The sequence below is a fragment of the Fringilla coelebs genome (assembly GCF_963513975.1).
Source record: "Fringilla coelebs genome assembly, chromosome: 2".
NCBI classification, from domain to species: domain Eukaryota; kingdom Metazoa; phylum Chordata; class Aves; order Passeriformes; family Fringillidae; genus Fringilla; species Fringilla coelebs.
In genome coordinates, this window is record NC_140029.1 from 96,213,227 (window position 1) to 96,232,114 (window position 18,888).

Here is an 18,888-nt window from a genome sequence, read left to right on the forward strand (position 1 = left end):
GTGCCCTCCGTATTCAGGGAAGAAGAAGAAGATCTTTGTTCTTGAGACCCTTCAGCCCCAGGGGGTGAAATTTGAGAAAGACAGGTGTCCCATAGGTGAGAGACTGTGCTTTTTTTAGAATTGGGCAAAGCACCCTTTAAAAGGAAAACCCTCGAAGCAGCTCTGGTCCATGCGCAGTAGTGAGAGCATTGAGCATAGAAGGAAGATGTCACGATGGCAAAATGATCTCCATGCAGTGCCACGTGTGACATAAAAACACAAGAGGTTTCAACTGTGTTTCCTGGGGAAGCCTATGGTACAAGAGAGACTCCTCTCTCCTTGATGAACTGAGAATTGATTATCTAAAAAATGGTGATAGACTGAGAGTTGATGATCTAAGAGTTAGTTGTATTTAGAAATTTGGTGGGGGGAGGAAGAATGTTTTTAGAAGGTTTTCATTCCGAGTTCTGTGTGTTTCTCTTTATATATAGTTGTAAGTTAATAAAGTTTTTTTCCCTTTTATTCCTAAGCTAGAGCCTGCTTTGCTCTATTTCTGATCACATCTCACAGCAGGCACCAGAAAGAAAGTATTTTCATGAGAGCACTGACATTGCGCCAAGGTCAAACCATGACAGAAGGAACATGACGCAGGAACAGATCTGTTTCTAAAGACCTTCTGTCTTTTCCTCTTGTGTAGCAGGTAAGAAATGCATCTTACTCAAGTCTGCTTCAACACAAAAGCACAGTGGAGGGGCAGAGAGACAAAGCTTGAAGTCACTGTTATTTGTTAGCAAGTGTTACATTTACAGGCCTACACAGGTACCACCCGCTTCCTACTCTGCGAGCGAGCGCAGGAATAAGGGTAGCAGGCACACAACCAAAAAAATTTTCAGCCTGAGTTGTGAAATACTCCCTGTAGGTTTGATTCAGTGAATACTTACAGCAAGAGTTTGCCATGAAAAAAGCTTCTGAAGCACACACACAGAAAGACCCTCCCCATTACACTCACACGCAGTTATCTGGATCCATGAAAATATACAGTCATTTGAACTCCAAAAATGTCAGTGGATGGAATTACTTTCCTATATGCAATCCAATGTGCTGTGGTTTAAAGGACTTGAAATTACCACATCTGTCACCTTGGAACAACCCAAATGAGGCCAAAGGAAAGCCAAGTCAAGCCCTTAGGAGCAAATACTATTTGTCACTCACTTAAGTCTCTCAACTCTACTCAAGGAGAACAATCTGAAATGTTCAGTGCAGCCATTTGGACCCATGATGACTGAGACTAGCAAATGCACCGACCAGAAAGCTGGTCAGTGCTCAGCTCTGGGGACTAATAGTTATAAAATATCTGCACTGGGAGCCGGCACTTGTGTTTCATCTGTTCTGCAGCCAGGATGAAGGGATAGACTGACAAACGTGCAGCTACCAAGCTGCTCAATTGGGTCAAGGGTGAACACCAGCCTCTCTTCAGCTTCCTGCGGCACTACACGGTAGAGCTGGGGCTGGAAACACAGGAGAATGTAGGATTGGTGGGAAATTAAAGCACTTCAATCCACAACTGAAATCCAAGCCCCTTATCTGGGCCTGAGAAGCTGATGCCTGAGCTGTTAGACCACTGAAATCCTCCTCAAAGGCACCTTGGTCCCAGTGCAGAGTGCCTTTTTTAGTGCTGAGTGCAGACTGTGGACACTTCTCAGGTTTTCAGACAAAGTCTCTCATTGGTTTCCCTCCTCTCTATGTTTTTTTGGGTCTGCTGTGACCTGTGCTGAATCTTACCCACTTCTTGGGAGCTGATGCCTGTAGCTTGCTGGCTCAGGCATGCCCAGGAGGGAGGCAACGCAAACCTCAGAAGCGCTTTTTGCTAAAGGAAGAATTAGACCAATGTAAGACTGTGCTTGAGCTGCTGATGGTTGCTTGGAGTTTGAAAGAAAAATTTGGCACCTGCTTTCTAAAGAGGATTGTGAGCTGTGAGCCGAGAGTGGAGGGACTTGTGCCTGTGTACTTCATTCACCAGAAGGTACTTAAAACCCAGAAGAGAGCTAGGACTTAGGATGAACTGCAATCTTCAGCCTTCGCTATTTGGCTGGCTTAGGCAACTCCCCGAACAGTGGCTTTTGTGAATCCCCCTCCAAGGCACTTAACTCCATTTACACACATGCATGGAGTGCCGGCATCTAATTCAGGCATATGAACTCCATTATGGAGCCAGATGCAAACATCCCCTCATGGATTAGGATCTGAAAGGTTCTATATCCTGTACTGTCAATCAGCTAAGGCCTTCATTCCCTGCCCCATCCTCCTTTTTTTTTGCTTAAAATCTAGATGTTTTAAAAGCAGTTAAGTATTTGTAAAAATTATTCTTGTATCTGTGCAAAGGCATAGTTAAGGCATGTGCTAGATACTCCCAGGATGATGCAGTTAGATCAACAATGACTGATTCCACAAAAGCAATGCACTTAAATTATGTCATATCCTTCCCTCTAAACTCTGTCCACCAGATTCTCATTGCTGAACATCAGAACCAAAAGGTTTATGGCTACCGACAGGCCATGGCTCAACCAAATTCAAAAATAAATCCACTAGGCTGGTATTTCTCTAGCAAGCAAAATGGAGTTGTGTTTCATACAGTAGGATGGGTATCAGCAGTGCTTAAAAATATTTTCATTTGTGTGTTTTGTTTGACTCTGAGATGGGGCACATACATTAATTCCAAGTTAATTTTGCATTTAGTCAAGAAACATGCTCATATTTTCAAATGTTAGCAGAAATCATGTGTTCTTGACAGAAATACTTCTGCTTTGTGGTAACTCTGCTAATGAAAAAGATATTCTGGAGTACATAATTATAGCCCACAGGATCGGAGTGAGAGGGTTTTTTCTTTGGTTTGAACAGTATTGCCTGAAAAATGTCACAAATTTCTCAATAAATTTAAATAGTAAGGCTGATTAGGTCCTGCAGGAATGAGCTCCTTAGAGGACTGTACTCACAGTTTGTATTAGTAAAGTCACCCAAAGGCTAGTGTTTCCAAAGGTGTGTTTGCAGCTTTGTGAGACACATGGACAAGTGTCAGCACTGGATATGGGGTGCAATTTGGGCTGTGTTTAGAGCAGGAGCACTTTGCTGCTGAAACAGCACTAAATGACGAGGTACTGGTAGCTGAAAGGCAGCCAAACCAGCAGCCCTGAGCAAGGTGCTGGGAGAGTGCTGAGACAGCCCAAGCACACATACCTGAGCATATGCACACAAATGAAATAATCAGTGAGAATTCAAATAAAAAAATCAAAACCCCAAATCAACTTTATGGGTATTTCTGCATCTATATGAGTAGCTTGTGCTGACATAACTGTTTCACACTGAGGGGACCCCAGAGCACAGCAGCTTCATGGCAGGCAAAGGAAGACACACCTGGAGGAGAGCTGGAATGGAGGGGAATATGTGAGGGAATTAACTGAGATACCAGAGATTTAACAGCTTTCTGCTTGGAACTGGGAGGTAATCCAATTTCTTCCATTGTCACTGATTTAAGCTTTACTAATAAATCAGCAGTGATTGTACTGGACAAAAATTTTAAAGATCTTATAGTCTCTGGGAGTATATGGCATCCATGTTTGCTCTTTCATTAGATACGTTCTCAGTATAGGTTTTTGAAAGCAACATGCAGAGAGGGGAAGTAAGGCAAACTTTCAAAGAGTTTTCATCTCTTAAGAAACAGAGGGCAGAATGTACAAACTGCTGCCACGTGACAATGTCATTGCCTTTAAATGGATTCATTTTGAATAGTATCTATAGAAATAAATTATCACCCTCCTTTTCAACCCGAAAGGCACTACCAGTAATCAAAATCACTAAGAAACTGCAAAAAACCCTCAGCTTGATATATTTAATTTTTTTTTTTTCAGTTTTAGGGCTTTTGCTTATTCAGCTTCTAGACTGGATTATCTCCTAATATGTGTACAAATCTCATAAATCACCTTTGAGAACTGCTGCTAAATTCTGTTCCTGCTTCTTGTCTTCCTGAATTCCTTCTTACTTCTCTCTATGACTAATAGCTCTATCTTGTTTTATCCTTTCGTTTTATCCTTTCTTTTGCTTAATATTTATTCCCCAAATCAGTCTCTTAACAGTGGTCTATTGAAAATTATTTACTTTTTTTGGGTACTGTAATAAAGATTACATGTGTTATGTCTTTGGCTTGGAATGAAGTCCTCATCTTGATTAAATGTGACACCTGAAATGAGCTTGTGTTCAGAGGACTAAGCCATGACAAGTTATCCAGAGGAAGGGGAGAGATTTGTGTTTTCCTGCACTTGCAGTCATCAGTATTTTGTGACCATACAACACTGCTGTGGCATTCATAGCCCAGTGATAACTGTTATGGAAGAGAAGACAAACCTACTTTTTTTTCATTTATAAATGCAAAATTATTAATGCAATATTGTTGAAGAATTTCCTGGCTAGCTTTCTCTTGTCTGCCTCAGGCAAAAAATGATTGCTGAAGTTTAATACTTTATGAAACCTCCTGACTATGAAGGTCTAGTAATTCTCCTTGGGAGGATCTGTGACACAGGTAAAATGCAGAAATCTGAACAGGCATGATGGAAAACTACATGCAGTAGAGGCTGTAACTTTGAGAAAGTTGTGTCACACCAGTTCCTGTGCATTGATTGTACTGGTGAATATCTATTTTGTAAAGTAAAAAGTATATTTCCTAGAGTTCAGTAATTTGGGCCGCTACATGATCTGGAATAAATTTTTCTCAAGTAATTCCATTAATTACTTCCATGTAACAATTAGCAACATTAGAAGCTTGTGAAACTCAGGAGCTGGAGTACTGTCACTTGTGCAGACAGGCAGTTTGGCATATGTAGATAACCCCATTAATTTCAATGAGAACTGTAACCTGTATAAAAGTTGCTAGTTGTTAAATATTTTAAATTTAATCTCAACTTGTACATACCCAGACAGTTAACCATGCAGTAGACTGTAGCCTGTTTTTCCTAATCAAGCAAAACTACAATGAGTATTTTGCTCAATTAAGAACTGAATAATTTGGCTGACTTTTACTTAGTTCTTGGCAGTAGAAAGAAAATTAGTCTTTCCAACAGTAAGTGCCAGTGCAAAATATTTTGGCAAGGAAAAAATGTCACTTTAGATCTATGAAATTACCATTTTCAGGCAGTAAAATTAGAATCACTCTGGTTTGTATTAACTTAAAAATACCCAAACCCTGGCTAGCTATCATGCAGCTAAGTAAACAGGTATCCACTGTGGGCCCAGATTCTGTTCTCAGTTATAGATGCATTTTGACTGCAGTGGAGGTAACTCCCAATTATAAGGAGAAAAACCAATATCACTGAGTCCCAACTTTTGCATGCGCCTCATTTATTGATATTGATATTCTGCTGTAGAAATTATCAGAGGGGTTAATGTATCTGGTTTGAAGTGGACAACAGTGATTGTTACTGAGTCCATTTTACTGCAACTTATCTTGCTAGTTATGACATTTAATGGGATGCCCCAGATGAACAGCTTCACTAGCCTAGTCCCTCTGAGCTAAAAGAAAATTTTCCAATGATGGAAGAGTTGGAAGATAAGTGGGAGTGTTGCTTGCCTTTAATTATTTTCGTTTAAGAAAATGTTTTTCTTATCATTCTTTTCATCTATTCAAAACTATCCCAAAGTCTTCCTGGAAATTGGGCTGGAAATATAATGAGAACAGACATTATTTCATATATCTGATTTTTTTTTCAACTGGCGACAAAGATCCCATTTAATTTAATGAAAGCAGATTTTGGATGTCTCTGTTCATGTACGGACCTACAGGCAGTAGGAGAATGAGGAAAGTAATATAAACCTTTCACATTAAAAATACATACTTCTGTTCTGACTTGACTGTTGTTTTACAAGGAACTCCCAAGAAAACATGTATGTGCATCCCACTGCCTGCAGAAGTTTTCGTTAAACACTCGTGAAATCAACATATCATACTCCAAAGATTTCTTGGTTTAGCTGGAAGTAGGGCTATATATGTTCTACTCATATCCTTCACCATGGGTTAGCTGATGCCACCAGCAAACCCACTTCATACCTGTAGAAAAGGCTATCCCTCGTTGGCCTGCTTGGAGCTCTGCAGGCCAAGTGTCAGTGCTGCAATCAGATCTATAAATCTGCTACATTATCTGTGTGCTGAAGCTTCTCTTCCCATTGTGATGAAGAAATTGAGTTGCAGAATTCTACCAGTTACATGTGAAGCTCATTGAATTTTATTCTCTGACAAAAGTGTTATTTTGTAAATTGGGGAGGAAAAAAGTTTAAAAGTAAATGGATACATATGGGTTTGGTACTAAAACCCATTTAATTACATCAGTATTTAACCAAATAACATGACATGGACAAGTTAGATGTTAGCCTTTTTTATAATTTCACCAAAGTGATCATGCATATTTGTGTGCTGGCTACACAACAACGTTTGATCTTTGTCCAAGCACAGAAAATTAGTGCAAAAAAAAAAAAGCGTGGGAGGATCCAGGGCTTCCAAATGTATTAAACTCATTACTAAGATGCTTTAAACTTTCTCATAGTTCAGCCTTGTTCACTCTTGGTGGTGATACCTCACTGACCGAAAATAATAATCCTAAATTGAATTGTCTTGTGAAGAAATGCAACAGTGTAATTGTAATTTTAACACAGATGCTTCTCAAAAAAATCCCGATTTGAATGTTACCACATTTTAAAATATGTTGAGCTGTGTGCTGCCAAAGGATGCATATTGTAAATGAGTTGAAATGTTAGTGTGCAGAAAAGCCAATGCTTTTAATGGCAGACGAAACACAGCCTTCCACAGTTGTTATCTCTGAATGTGGGGCTGGTGCTCTGATTAAGAATGGTGAAACAGGCACATGCTGAATGTTTACTATTCTCATCAGATATTCTTTCTTCCTGCAGTACTAGAGGGGAGTTAGAAAATGATAGTTGTGAAATACTGTTCCCATCTCCTAGGAGAACATGCTGCCCCAAGAAAACTAAGGAATTACTGGCTTACACTTTTCCCAAATGAATTTACGCTAAGTGTGGGAGTAAGCTCTTTTATGCACTGCATTGTTTCCCACAGTTTACAGTCCCTGCAGGTGACTGTTTACAGGTGTCTCTGAACCTCTGACTTCAAATAACGCCACACAGAGACCACAAGTCAGTCTTGATGAGCAGACACATTTCTTCAGGTTCTCTTCAAGGCTGTGAGATGCAAAAGAGTTGTTTCCTGTAAAGACGTTTGTCAAGAAGGTCTTACTGGAAGGAAACTTCACAATAACTCTACACTTTGTGAGAGAGGAGTAAAGTTTAGGCCCTGATGATCATCTCTGAGTAGTGTAATTTAAAAGAATCCTCCACTGCATCAATGGCAGTGTCCATGTGTAAAATTGGGATATCATGGCTGAACAGAACCAGTGCTTCATGTTTGTAGCTAATTTATCTCCTGACAAATAGGAATGGAGCCCTCCTTACTGCTAACTTTCCAATATGGCATACACTGAGACTGCAGAAATCTTGGAGAGTAGGAGGTGAAGAGAGTAAAGAAGCACTGACTAAAAATCACACTGACTTGCTGCAGATTAGTACATTAAAAAAGAGAAAAGAGTGTAGTATGATATGGAATAGTTTTTTGTTTTAATCATGTAAGTCCTCGTCATGCCATAAAAAGCCTGGTTTGGTGAAGGAAGACAAGACAAAGCAAGGCATGATTTGGGTAAAATGCATGGGGAGGCCATGTCTTGGGCATGCACTGGCCTCCTACCACAGGCTGTTTCCAGTGCTCTGGCTGGGTGGGGAAGGAGTGCTGCAGTCCTTGTGTCTTCACCTCTGCCGTTTCTGGCTCCTCCACCTCCACCCTCTCCTACGGTGGGGCAAGCCAGCCTGGGACTGCTGTCCCAGAGGATTAATCCTTTGCTCTAGGGGGAAGAAATCCTGCCACCATCAGAGGCCCCACCTTCAAGCTCAGCAGCTCAGCCTGTGACTTGCTTTTGGAGGTGACCTGTTATGTCTTAAAGACTAGGTAGTGCTAATGAGCAAAAAGAGAGCTGAAATGGGTGATAGAAATGAGCTTCTGAAAGCACTGGGAAGGCTGGTACTTGCACAGTTCTGTAAAGGCCATAGTGTTAGTCCTCAGGAAAGGGTACTATTTCTACAGCTATAATCCAAGACATTTTCCTCTTTAGCACCAAAGCTGCACTCTGAGATTCATCTTGGCTTAATGCAGACACTGCACAGGGCAGTTCAGGGATGATCAGCTCTTACGAGCAATCGCAGCTTTGTAAACTTTGGGGTTTATTTGACTCCCTACCGCAGTCTTTAGTAGACAGAATGGGTTTGGCGTGTAAAACCTATCTTGTATAATTTTTCTAACTCCCGATACAGTCACTGTAACTAATTTGTGGTAATAACAAAGGAAAATTCGATGTCTTTGTAAACTTATCTGTAACCACGATAAAAATGGGGTTTTAAAAATATTTATTAAGTATATTCATAAAATCAAGCACACTGAATGCCAAATGGTGTAGCATCTGAAGATCAAATGTTTCTTATAGATGCTACAGCCAGTTCAACTGCCTGTTGGAGCAATTTTTGATCAGGATGGAAACTGCATTGGGTTTTCACGAGCGCTCCTCGGGAGCAGACACATCTTGGTACTGAAGCTGCCCTGCAGGTGGCGTGAGCCATCCGCTCAGCACAGACACAGGTCTAACGCTTCTCTTGTGTTTCAAAGAAGAAAAGCAAAATATTAAAAACATGCTCACATAACTGTCCTTTGTATAGGTGCTGTAGGCTGTGTTGGCTGATGCACAGCTGTTGTGCATCAGTGTTGTGATAAATGAAAGATTTTTTTCTGGTAAAGGTAAAATCGTATTTTAAGACACAGTGTTTTCCTGTGCCTTTGAATGAGGAGAGTCTGCCTTTCTTTCAGGTACTTTGATCACTACAGAGAGCTCATTACAAGTGCTGTATTCCTTGTGTTGGCGAAGGCAAATATTATATAAACTAAGCATTAAGAAATACCTTTCCTTTTAGTCGTTTCTGCCTTCCTGTCTTTTAGATTGTGTTTAACTTTTTAGACTCTTTCATTTGTTAAAAGGCTTTGTTTTATAGCTATCATGGAAATGTATCATGTTGGAATGTGCTTTACTCTGAGCGCAGCAAAATCTGCAGATTTTTCTGCTGGTGAGTAGAAAATGGTAAGCATCAGCCCTTTGATCTTAAGTATTCTAGATTTAGGGGGAAAAGAGAACAAAGTTTGAGTGTGTCTGCAGTTCCTATGCATTATAACTTCCATTTAGGGGTCACATCCATTCCTGGCTGAGTTTAATCACAATGGGAAATGGTGTTTGTATTACACATCTGGCCATGGTAGGAAGAGGAAAGATCTACATTTAGGCATCTTTTCTACTCCATTCAGCACTACTGAATCTCAGAGAAAAATTGTCCATTTCTAGGTAAAAAGTGAGAGGGGAGAGGAAATAAAAAGGAGAGGGAAGTCAAAGGAGGACTGTCTGGCAAGACCTTAAATCTTCAGCTCTTCACAGCCATTGTTACTAGTGCGGGTAATGAAACTTCTGAGCCAGGTACAAAGGACATCAGGTTTTAGGTACCGTAAAGAAATTCATATATCAAGATATAAAAATATGTGTGTCAAGAAAGATACGAAAGAATAAGTTGCACAATGACTGGAATTGGCATTCTGCCCAAGCCTGAAGGACAAGGTGTGCAAAGTATGTCAGCATCTGAGATTGGAAATAGATCCCTCATGACATTGTCAAGTATGCCTGTGGGAGGAACAGGGAAAACCCCACCAGGCATGTTCAGCATCTGTAGACACAAAGTGGGCTTGCGTGTTTGGCACTCACAGTGTGCACGACAATCTCCTCATATATGATCATGCTGAGATATGCCACAGGTTGTGAAGTTATGAACACAAAGAAAAAGCTTACTTGGGAGATTAAAAGGATACACTTTACAAAAAAATTCAGCCAACACCTGACTCACCCTCTGTCCTATTTTTACTATTTAATCCCAATCGCACTCCTAAGATATCTTTGAATATTCTGAGTCCAGGAGGGATGCACCCAAAGACAATATTAAAACAGAAGTTTGGGGTTTTTTTTTCATTTCCACAGCATTTCCATTTTCCACATTCATTTCCATTTATTCAGTCCTGAATACAGCAAGTACTGATTTCACAAAAAGCAGTGGTTGCAGTCACATCTGAGGTACATAGTAATATAACTCTTCTGCAGATTTCTGAGGTTAAATACCTCCAGGAAAACAATTTCCACTTGGTATATATTTATTGAGTGTGGGAAATAAAAATGTCATTGTCTCTGTTTTCGAGGCCAGAGCTTAACCTTTCCTAAAAGAGATGTTAATAATATCCAGAAGAGGGAATGAACTCACTGCAGGCAAAAATGATAATATAATAATAAAAAGTCAGACTCCTCCAAGACTCATTTGGTTCAACTGCAAATTGTAGGAGATTTCTCATGAAAGTCTTTGAAGTATTTTTGTGTGTGCAATGGTTGGGAAAAAACAAACATATCTTGTTGAGAGTAAACATACAACTCTTCCTCATCATGCTAATTTTTTAGCAGAAAAACTGCAGACCACTGGCCTTACCTGAGCTGGGTAAGCCTTTTAGCTTACCAAACATTAGTCAGAAGTTGGGACTGAGGACGTGTTAAAGCTTTGTTAGGATGATGTGTCCTAAAGTAATTGTAGAATGCCAAAGTCAGAACTTCGTGGATTCCTTCAGGCTGAGCAGGAAAACCAAGTATACAGAATTGGAAGCTGTCTATCAGGGGTTTTTTATTTGCTTGATATTGAGCAGACAGCAGAGACAAAATACCAAAAATGCTTGAAATCCTTATGACCTTTCACTGCAAACTGTGAACTTTGCTAAACTCAGATTTCTATTTACACTGTCAGGAGAGGCTACAAGCTGTTGCCTTTTCTTTGTCTTTTCAGTTTGTCATTTATCAAGGGATAGCTTCACAAACACTGCACAGGAGGGGAGACCTGAGCACATACCAGACGTTTTGCACATTCAAAATACTTAGTCTCCATTCTCTGGATTGCTTAAAAATGGCTGTAATGCAAGCAAAGTAGCATGAAATATGCTGTTTGCACCTAAAGCAGAAAATATTCTATAGAAAGTCTTAGCTTTGCCATCAGCTGGCATAGCTCACATTCCCAAGTTGTGTCACAAATCCTTGCTTCTGCACAGCTGACTCTATTTACATCATCTTCCATTAACACAGGAACACACAGGTGACTGCCGACTAAATGGTCCAAAATACATTCAGCAAAGAACTGCATAACCTTCTTAAATGAAATATCCCTGATTTCAGCCTTGTGCTTCAACATTCATCCAGCCTTGTAAATGAGGAGCTGGACTGTTGTAGAGAACAAGTGCAGAGGAGATTTCAGATGTATAAAGTAGAAATTGTGAGAGTGAGTAGAGGGAGTAGAAAACTGAGTGTGACTGAACACTGTCATTGGTTGCCAGGGAGGTTGGGGAGTCTCATCATGGGAAATAATTCAAAAGTTTTCTGGGCATGGTCCTGGGCAACCAGTCTAGGTTTCCTTGCCTGAGCAGGGGGATTGGACAAGGTGATTTCCAGAGGTGTGTTTAGACCTCAACCATTCTTGTTCCTATGGAAGACTACTGTGAACTGTAATATTTGTTGCTATTTGCATAACTTTGCCAATTAAAACAGGACGGCCTAATCAGTTATTTAAATAAACCAGACAGCTACATAAAATTCCTTTGAAACTAAATATAAGGTTGCATTATATAACAAATGTTTTAGCTGAACTCTTAGTATTAGATGGGCAATTATTCTGACTGTATTTCAAATTTCATTTCACACTGTGGTAGCATTCATTGAATTTTACAAGGCAAAGGCATTAATAGAGCTGTGTCTGAACTATTTAGGGTCCAGAAAACTGTCTTAAAATGAGCCATTTCCTGAGAGACTTCTGCATAGAAAATACATTGCTGTTTCCAAAAGAAACTGAGTTCACAAGGAATCATTTCATTGGTACATTTATGTTAATGAGGCTTTTGAAAGAAGACTTTTCACTTAGTGTTACTTTCTCTGAATGTGAAAACTATGGAAAATGTGTGGAAAACATTGGCAAAGTGAAGATGGCAGCTGTATGCTCTATATGTGGCTGTTAATGAGCTAGCTGTTAATAAACCATATGCTTTAGCATATAAACAGGAGTATTTATGCATAATGCAAAATCCATAAGAACATTTATTATTTGGTATAACTGTTTCCTAAATCAGAGAGGCACATTGTTTCAGTCTTCCACAAACTTCCTGTTACCAGAATAAAAATCTGCTGCCTATTGCCTTCAAGTTCTTTTCATGTGAGTTGGTCTGGGGCACAGGGGGGCTCAGAAGCAGAGAATTTAGTGAGCAGCAGGTTCTCTGCTCTCTACAGTCTGGGATCATAAACTTGTCATCATGGTTACTAACAGCAAGCAGGAGGTTTCTATACAACACCCCCAATTTGAATAATTCATGGAGGCAAGTTCATCCTGTTCTTTTTATGTGTTCTTCTGTACTGGAGCTTTTTGTGTCAATTATCACTACTAAAGCCCCAAACAAGCCCCTTTTCTTCAAAACACAGACAAGAACAACCACTAGGTTTATTCACAATAATGCTTGGATTAGGTAAGGAAACCACATTCACCAACAGGAAGTAAATTTCTAAGCTATTGAATAATACTGCTATGTTTGGAAAAGATTTTTCTTTTGTAATTCTCCTTTAATTTCCTCCCATCCAAAGCTGCTGTGAGGAGTCTGAAGCTAGGTTTTCATGAGTGAGTGAAGGAGTCCAACAACTGACTTCTATTTAAAATAAATGGTCTTGGAAATATAAGGTAACCTTTCCATAAATACTTGAGTAATTTGAGGTTTAGGTTCCACTAAGATCTTCCAGTATTTCCAGCTCCCCAAGTCAGACAGGGAAAAGGCAGATGAGTAAACTAATCCTTACTATCAGATAAGCAGGGATTGAATGGAAATACATAAAGCATGAGAAAATGAGGAGGAAACTGTGGACAGAGGAGATACCTATGTTCAAGAGGTTTATACACTGAGAGGCATAAAAGGCAGTTCAACAGTAAAAAGGATAGACAGAAAAAATATCAGACTATATAAACTGAAACATTACTTTCAGTCGCTTAGGTTTGCTTTGGATTTTGAGATATGACCTCAGTAAATCCACATAAAATTGTATAACTTTATCACCTGACTCAGTGCCTCTGAATTCAGAACAGGTTTTTTTTTCTTTTTGCTTCCTGATCAGATTAGAAAGTGTCTGAAGTCAAGCTGTGCATTCTGGTAACGTTTCTGAATAGTTATGCTTTCTTCATTTCAATTGTTGTTTTTCAATTTTAAAATATTATTAAAATACCACTTCTGGGTGGGTAGTGACTACCACGACACTGTGTAGAAAACCAAAGTAATTTGAAGCAATCTAGGCATTCTAAGTACATTTTTAAAATACCTTATTGCTTAAATAAAATAAATCCCTTAGTCTAGCAATTACTTTCAGATGTTTGATTGTTTATTTTTAAAGAAATGTCATGTCAACCATTTAGAACTGACAAGAACCATTTTGATATCTTCATGAATTTTCTCTAACATCTGCTCCCCTCCTTATGTTGGGAACTATATACTCATCTTCATTGTCTCTTGTATTTATCTTAATTTTGCTGTATTTTATTTTATTATTGGAGGAAAAACTTCACAGAGCTGTTTGTGGCAAGATTTAGTTACAGGAATCCCAACAGCTAAGCCCCAGTTTCAGCTGAGACAATTAGACTGTTGATTTTGGTAGCGGCTCAGGACTTCTATTTGACCCAAATGCCTTTCAGATCTATCTGCCAATTGATGCTCAAGTCTGAAAATGTTCTGTATTCTTGCTACAGATAGAGGGCTTTGTTTCCTTTTCATTTGAGGTATATTTCTATCCAGATCTGAATGTTTTGCTGAAATTCTTCTCCATTCACTGGAACAGATTAGAAGGAAAAAAGGAAATAACAATATTTTCCAGAACTTTCAACCTCTTTTTGTTTTCCCCTGAATTCTCTATTCCCTGATATCTGTGAATTGTTGAGGACAGGGTTTTTTTTCTCAAAACAATTTTGCCACTCATGAAAATAGTGGGTGCTAATTTGTAATGCTTAGCTTAACTGTTGCTTTTTTCTGCATAGCAGCTATATTTAATAGCTTATTTTACTGCTTCACCGGTTGTAACAAAGGACTCTAAAACACTGAAAACTCAATACTTTTAAAAAGTGATCTATATTATGTAACACCAGAAGATATTGATTGAAAGGTTTGAAGAAATTACTAATGAACAGAGCAGAGTTGTTACACAGTCTTTTAATCAACTGCTACAGAAACTTTACAGCTGAATTATCAGAGTCAACTGCCATTCTTGGATGGATGTTTTCTTAGGTGGATGGGCTCTAAAACTTTATGGATGCTCTTGGAGAATGTAAAAACTCAGAAGTGTTTTATTCTCTGCCAGTAGTTTGTGGGCTAGAGTCTTGAGCATTTTTGTTTTCCTCTTTTTGTTCCTTCTTTTTTCTCTTGTTAGACTTTTCTAGCACCTGATGTAGGGTAGGTCACAGCTGCTGATGCTGGGTAAACGCAGTTACCAGGGACAGCTCCAGCCATGGAGTGGCCAGATATCCTAAAATCCTGTCACTGCACCAGTCCACCCCACTGGGTTCATAGTTCAGAGCTCCCCATTGGGTTCCCATGTTTGTGTGACCCTGTTGGTTTTTCATCTCAGACAAATCACATATGACTTCTCCACAAGTGAGAAACGCTACTGAATGAGGCACTCATCCTCCTTAAAAGATGTCTGGAAATTTGGAGGGATTTCCATGATGAATTCTTACCATATGGATTCTTTCAATTCATTAGCTTTCTAGAAACCAAAACAGTGCCGGACACTACTGCAATGCTACTTCTTAAGCAATAATGCGCTTTTTCTTCCAAAAGTCACACGTGATAACAAATAATACTCAAGGGCATAAGATGACCGTGGACAGTATGAGCTAATGTCTCATTGTCAGAAAGTTTTCCATTAAGGCTTGGAATGATGTTTAACATATTCTTCCCATTACTGAGCTAAACTAAACATTGTATTAAGTATGGATTTCTCAATGAATGTTACTGCTGTTTATTTTAGCATGTACATACATCTGGAAGTGGACACATGTACATATGCATTTTGGGCAACAAAAGCACATCAACAGCATGGCTCACTCATCTTCTTTACAGAAACACAAATATGCCAAATGCCATATATGTTCTCTCCTATCAAACAATGGAGAATGACTGAAAGGGTAGATTTCTTTATCTATGATAAAAAGTGTTGCTGAGGATGATCACCAAAATTTATGTGCCATATAATTTTCCAGTCAAAATTGAAAAGCTTTGGTGTATAGCAAACACTTGAATAACTTATCAAATCCTGTGTAGGTGATGGCTTTAAGACAACTTCAGTTTTAAGCCATTGTGCTTTGTTTTTGGCGTTACATAGAACTTGCTTAGGATTGCAAAGCTTACATTACAAAAGCTAACGCTGCAAAGCTTACTTACATTGAGGTTTTGGGACAGGGCAGAAGACGGACAGATTGGCTGGTTTTCACTCTAAGAGACACAGATTTCCGGATTGTGTTAGGCCTGGTGTTACTTTGTTGATTTTAGGTTGGTCCTAGGGGGAAAAGAAAGCTTTTAAGAAATGTGTGAGCATAATGTCCTTTTTTTACCTTAATAGAAACATTAAGAACCATTAGTCAAAATTTTCAAACATAGTGGCTTAACCTAGTCCTTTAATTCCCTATTCCAGCTTCTTATTCAAGGTCTACTGTTCAGAAGTATGAAAACCTGGCAACTCATTCACTCTGAGTAGCCTTTTTAGTTATTCAGTGTTTGTGAAAACTGATGTAGCAGTTTGAATATGGACCAAAAATCCTAGTGGTCGGTGTTTTTGTTGGCAATCCTGTAATAATTATGCTGTAAATCAAAATACGGGTTTGGATTTCAAAAGTGCCTTGAGCCTTGTTCCCACCCTTCTAGAGAGACACTGCATAACTTTTTCAGATTACAAGGTATAAAATTATCAGTCTGAAATACAGATTAAAAAATTTTACCTAATCTTATATTTCTCCATGTGTGTCATGCCCATGAAAATGTACATATAAACCCTTTCATGCAATGCATTAATAAAATCATAAGTTCCCAAGAGGCATTGTGCTTGGTAACTACCAAAGTCCCAAGCACTGCTGCACTCGTAATGTGAGGATACTAACAAGGGGAGCCACAGACAATGCTAGTGTTTTATACAAAATAAAATCTGCTTTTCTATTTTATATTCTGATCATTCTCACACAGCTGCTACCAAGTCCTATGTGCTTTGCCTGACACAAATCCCACTGACATGACTGGGAAGAGTCTCTGTGATTTGCTGGGTTCAGCTGCCATCAAACTGTTTAGGGTTCAGTTGTGGATGGACAATTCTGGATGTGTGTGCAGCTGGAGTGAGCACGTGCTCAAGTGCTGTGCTGGATCAGAGCTGGGGAGGGCCCTGCCCCTCTATGCATAGCCCCTGCCCTCAGCTGCTCACCATGCACTGCACTTGCTGCTCAGCATCTGTCCCACAGGGAGCCATGGGCTCCTGCAAGCCAGCTCATGGAAAAGCAGGGTGATCGCTCTTCATGTGCTGATTTGCTTTGTGGTTGAAAATGGAGGTATTTGGCCTAGAGCTTCCTTGTCTGTGTTTTTGCTCTCCAGAGCCAGTGGTTTCCCACCAATCAGAGTAACTCCAAGGAGCCAAACACACCCGAAGGTATCTCTCCATTTACTTTAAGCATTTTATCAGCTAGGGCAAAATGCAAATGCAAGAGCGCTAACTCCTGACCTCTGCAAGGCTGCGCTGCAGCAGTGCTCTGTACCCCAGCGCCCAGTGGACCCCAGGCAGCTCTGCCCTGGGTGGCCTGACCACCAAGAGACCATGCAAACCTTAGCAGCAGGAAGCATTTGGAAAGGAAGGAGTACTGAGTTCCCAAGGAAACCTACTTGACTGTTTTATCTCAGATTTATTCAAGTCCGTTTGAAATGTGCCCACTACCCTGTTTCATCTGAATGCCACAGCAGGGCTATTGTAAGGTCTCTCAAATCTGACAAAATAACTAGTTAAATTATTCTCAGAACAATGCATTTTAACAAAACAGGTTTGAATTTTCTAGACAGCCAAGAGTTTTCTGCCAGAAAGGAGATCTCCAAACATCAGCCCCAGTACCTCTATGGTACACTGTTTCCACCCAGCCCCTGAGTTTCTGATTGCTGTTTGGAATCTGTTTCTCCCTTCAGTTGATTGCAGCTGCCCACCTAGTCCCAGCACAGGCTCTGAGAGCTGTTGCATCATAGCAGTCAGGTAGGCGCCTTCCTCTCAAAGCCCAAAACCCTTTCGGATAGAAACTGGCTGCTTTTCAGGCCTTTTGTCTTAGACTATGGATTAGGTTAATCATGACAAAGTTTTCTGGCCTCTAATGTAAAATTTATTTTTAAAAGTCTCTTTAATGATAGCAGGCTAAGTTTTCTGGCAATACCAATCTGGTCTCCAATTGACCATTGCTTGTATAGATAATCTGTGTTGATTTTCTCCTGACTCCACCCCTCTCTTGCAAGCAGATCCCTGATGAGTTTGGGGTGCAGTTTAGGAGATATGTGATCACCTGGGGATCCAATAGGGGATGATGCCTGAGTAGTGTCGATTATTTGTAATTTATTTCATCCAATTCATTGGAGCTGTACAAGGAAATGTGTATTTGCCATCTTTCTGAGAGGACTCTAAAGCCTGAAGAGCAGAAACTGCCAATGTGTTATGCAGAACTTTGTTGTCATTTGCTTCCTAGTTTTCTGAACAGTAGGTTCTTGTTTATCCTGCCAAACAGACCTTCTGCTTCAAAGGATGAGGCAGTAATTCAGAACACATCTACACCCTATCAGAACTTTTAGAGACACCTCTGTGCTCTGCAGTTCAGCTTGGGATACAGACTTCTCTGCAACTTGCAAGTATTTAAGGTTAGGGCTTTGGCTCAGCTTCTTGAGTGAATGAGGGAAAGTCACCAAGTCAGAAGTATCTTTGTACACTTAGCAAAATGGAAACCTGCCAGACTGAAGGGGATGGCAGCCACTTTGCCTGTGACTGAGGAGAGAGGGATTAGGCATTTCAGCCAAACAGCTCATTTCTGCCTCCTGTTTGTACCATCCATGCTGGTGTTACTACCTTTGTGGGATTAGGGAAAAGGGTAAAGGAGTGCCAGTGTGTACCAGAGGGCCCCAGTACAGCAGCAGCAGTCATATCTGTCCTTTTATCTGCAGCAGGACTTCTCTGCCTTTCTGCCTTGGTCCTGGCCTAGTTCCCATCCTTCCAAAACAGGACTGAGCCCTCCTTGACAATCAAGAAAGAACAGAAAAATGTATAGATGGTGATGTTGGAAACAGTGGAAGTAAAGGGAAGGTCTCTGGGTGTCTTCTGTCTGAGGAGGACAGAAATGAAGGAAAAGAAGGGGTCACAAGGAGGAGAAGCAGCTTCATGAGCAGAAAAAGTGCTCTGTCTCCTTTAAACTTCCTCACACAGAGGCCACTGAATCCCCACCTTTCACTCTCACATCTTTCACCATCCCACACCACCTCTGCTACCCCTGCCTGCCTTGTCTGCTCCAAGGATGCCCTCAGCTGGGAGTTTGGTTTTGCTACACAGTGTAACAAATGAAAAAATAAATTCCAGTTCCAGTAGATGACTCAGCAGGCTTCCACAG

The 18,888-nt window shown here is 40.1% G+C and overlaps 1 protein-coding gene across 1 annotated transcript in view; it reads right to left on the reverse strand.

Moving 5' to 3' along the window:
- Positions 1 to 18,888, reverse strand: part of COL8A1 (collagen type VIII alpha 1 chain) — an 88,859-nt gene that overhangs the window by 17,663 nt on the left and 52,308 nt on the right. The window contains exon 3 of the mRNA XM_084224121.1: positions 15,662 to 15,776. The gene's annotated coding sequence lies outside the window, so the exon portion shown is untranslated. The remainder of the gene's footprint in view (positions 1 to 15,661; positions 15,777 to 18,888) is intronic.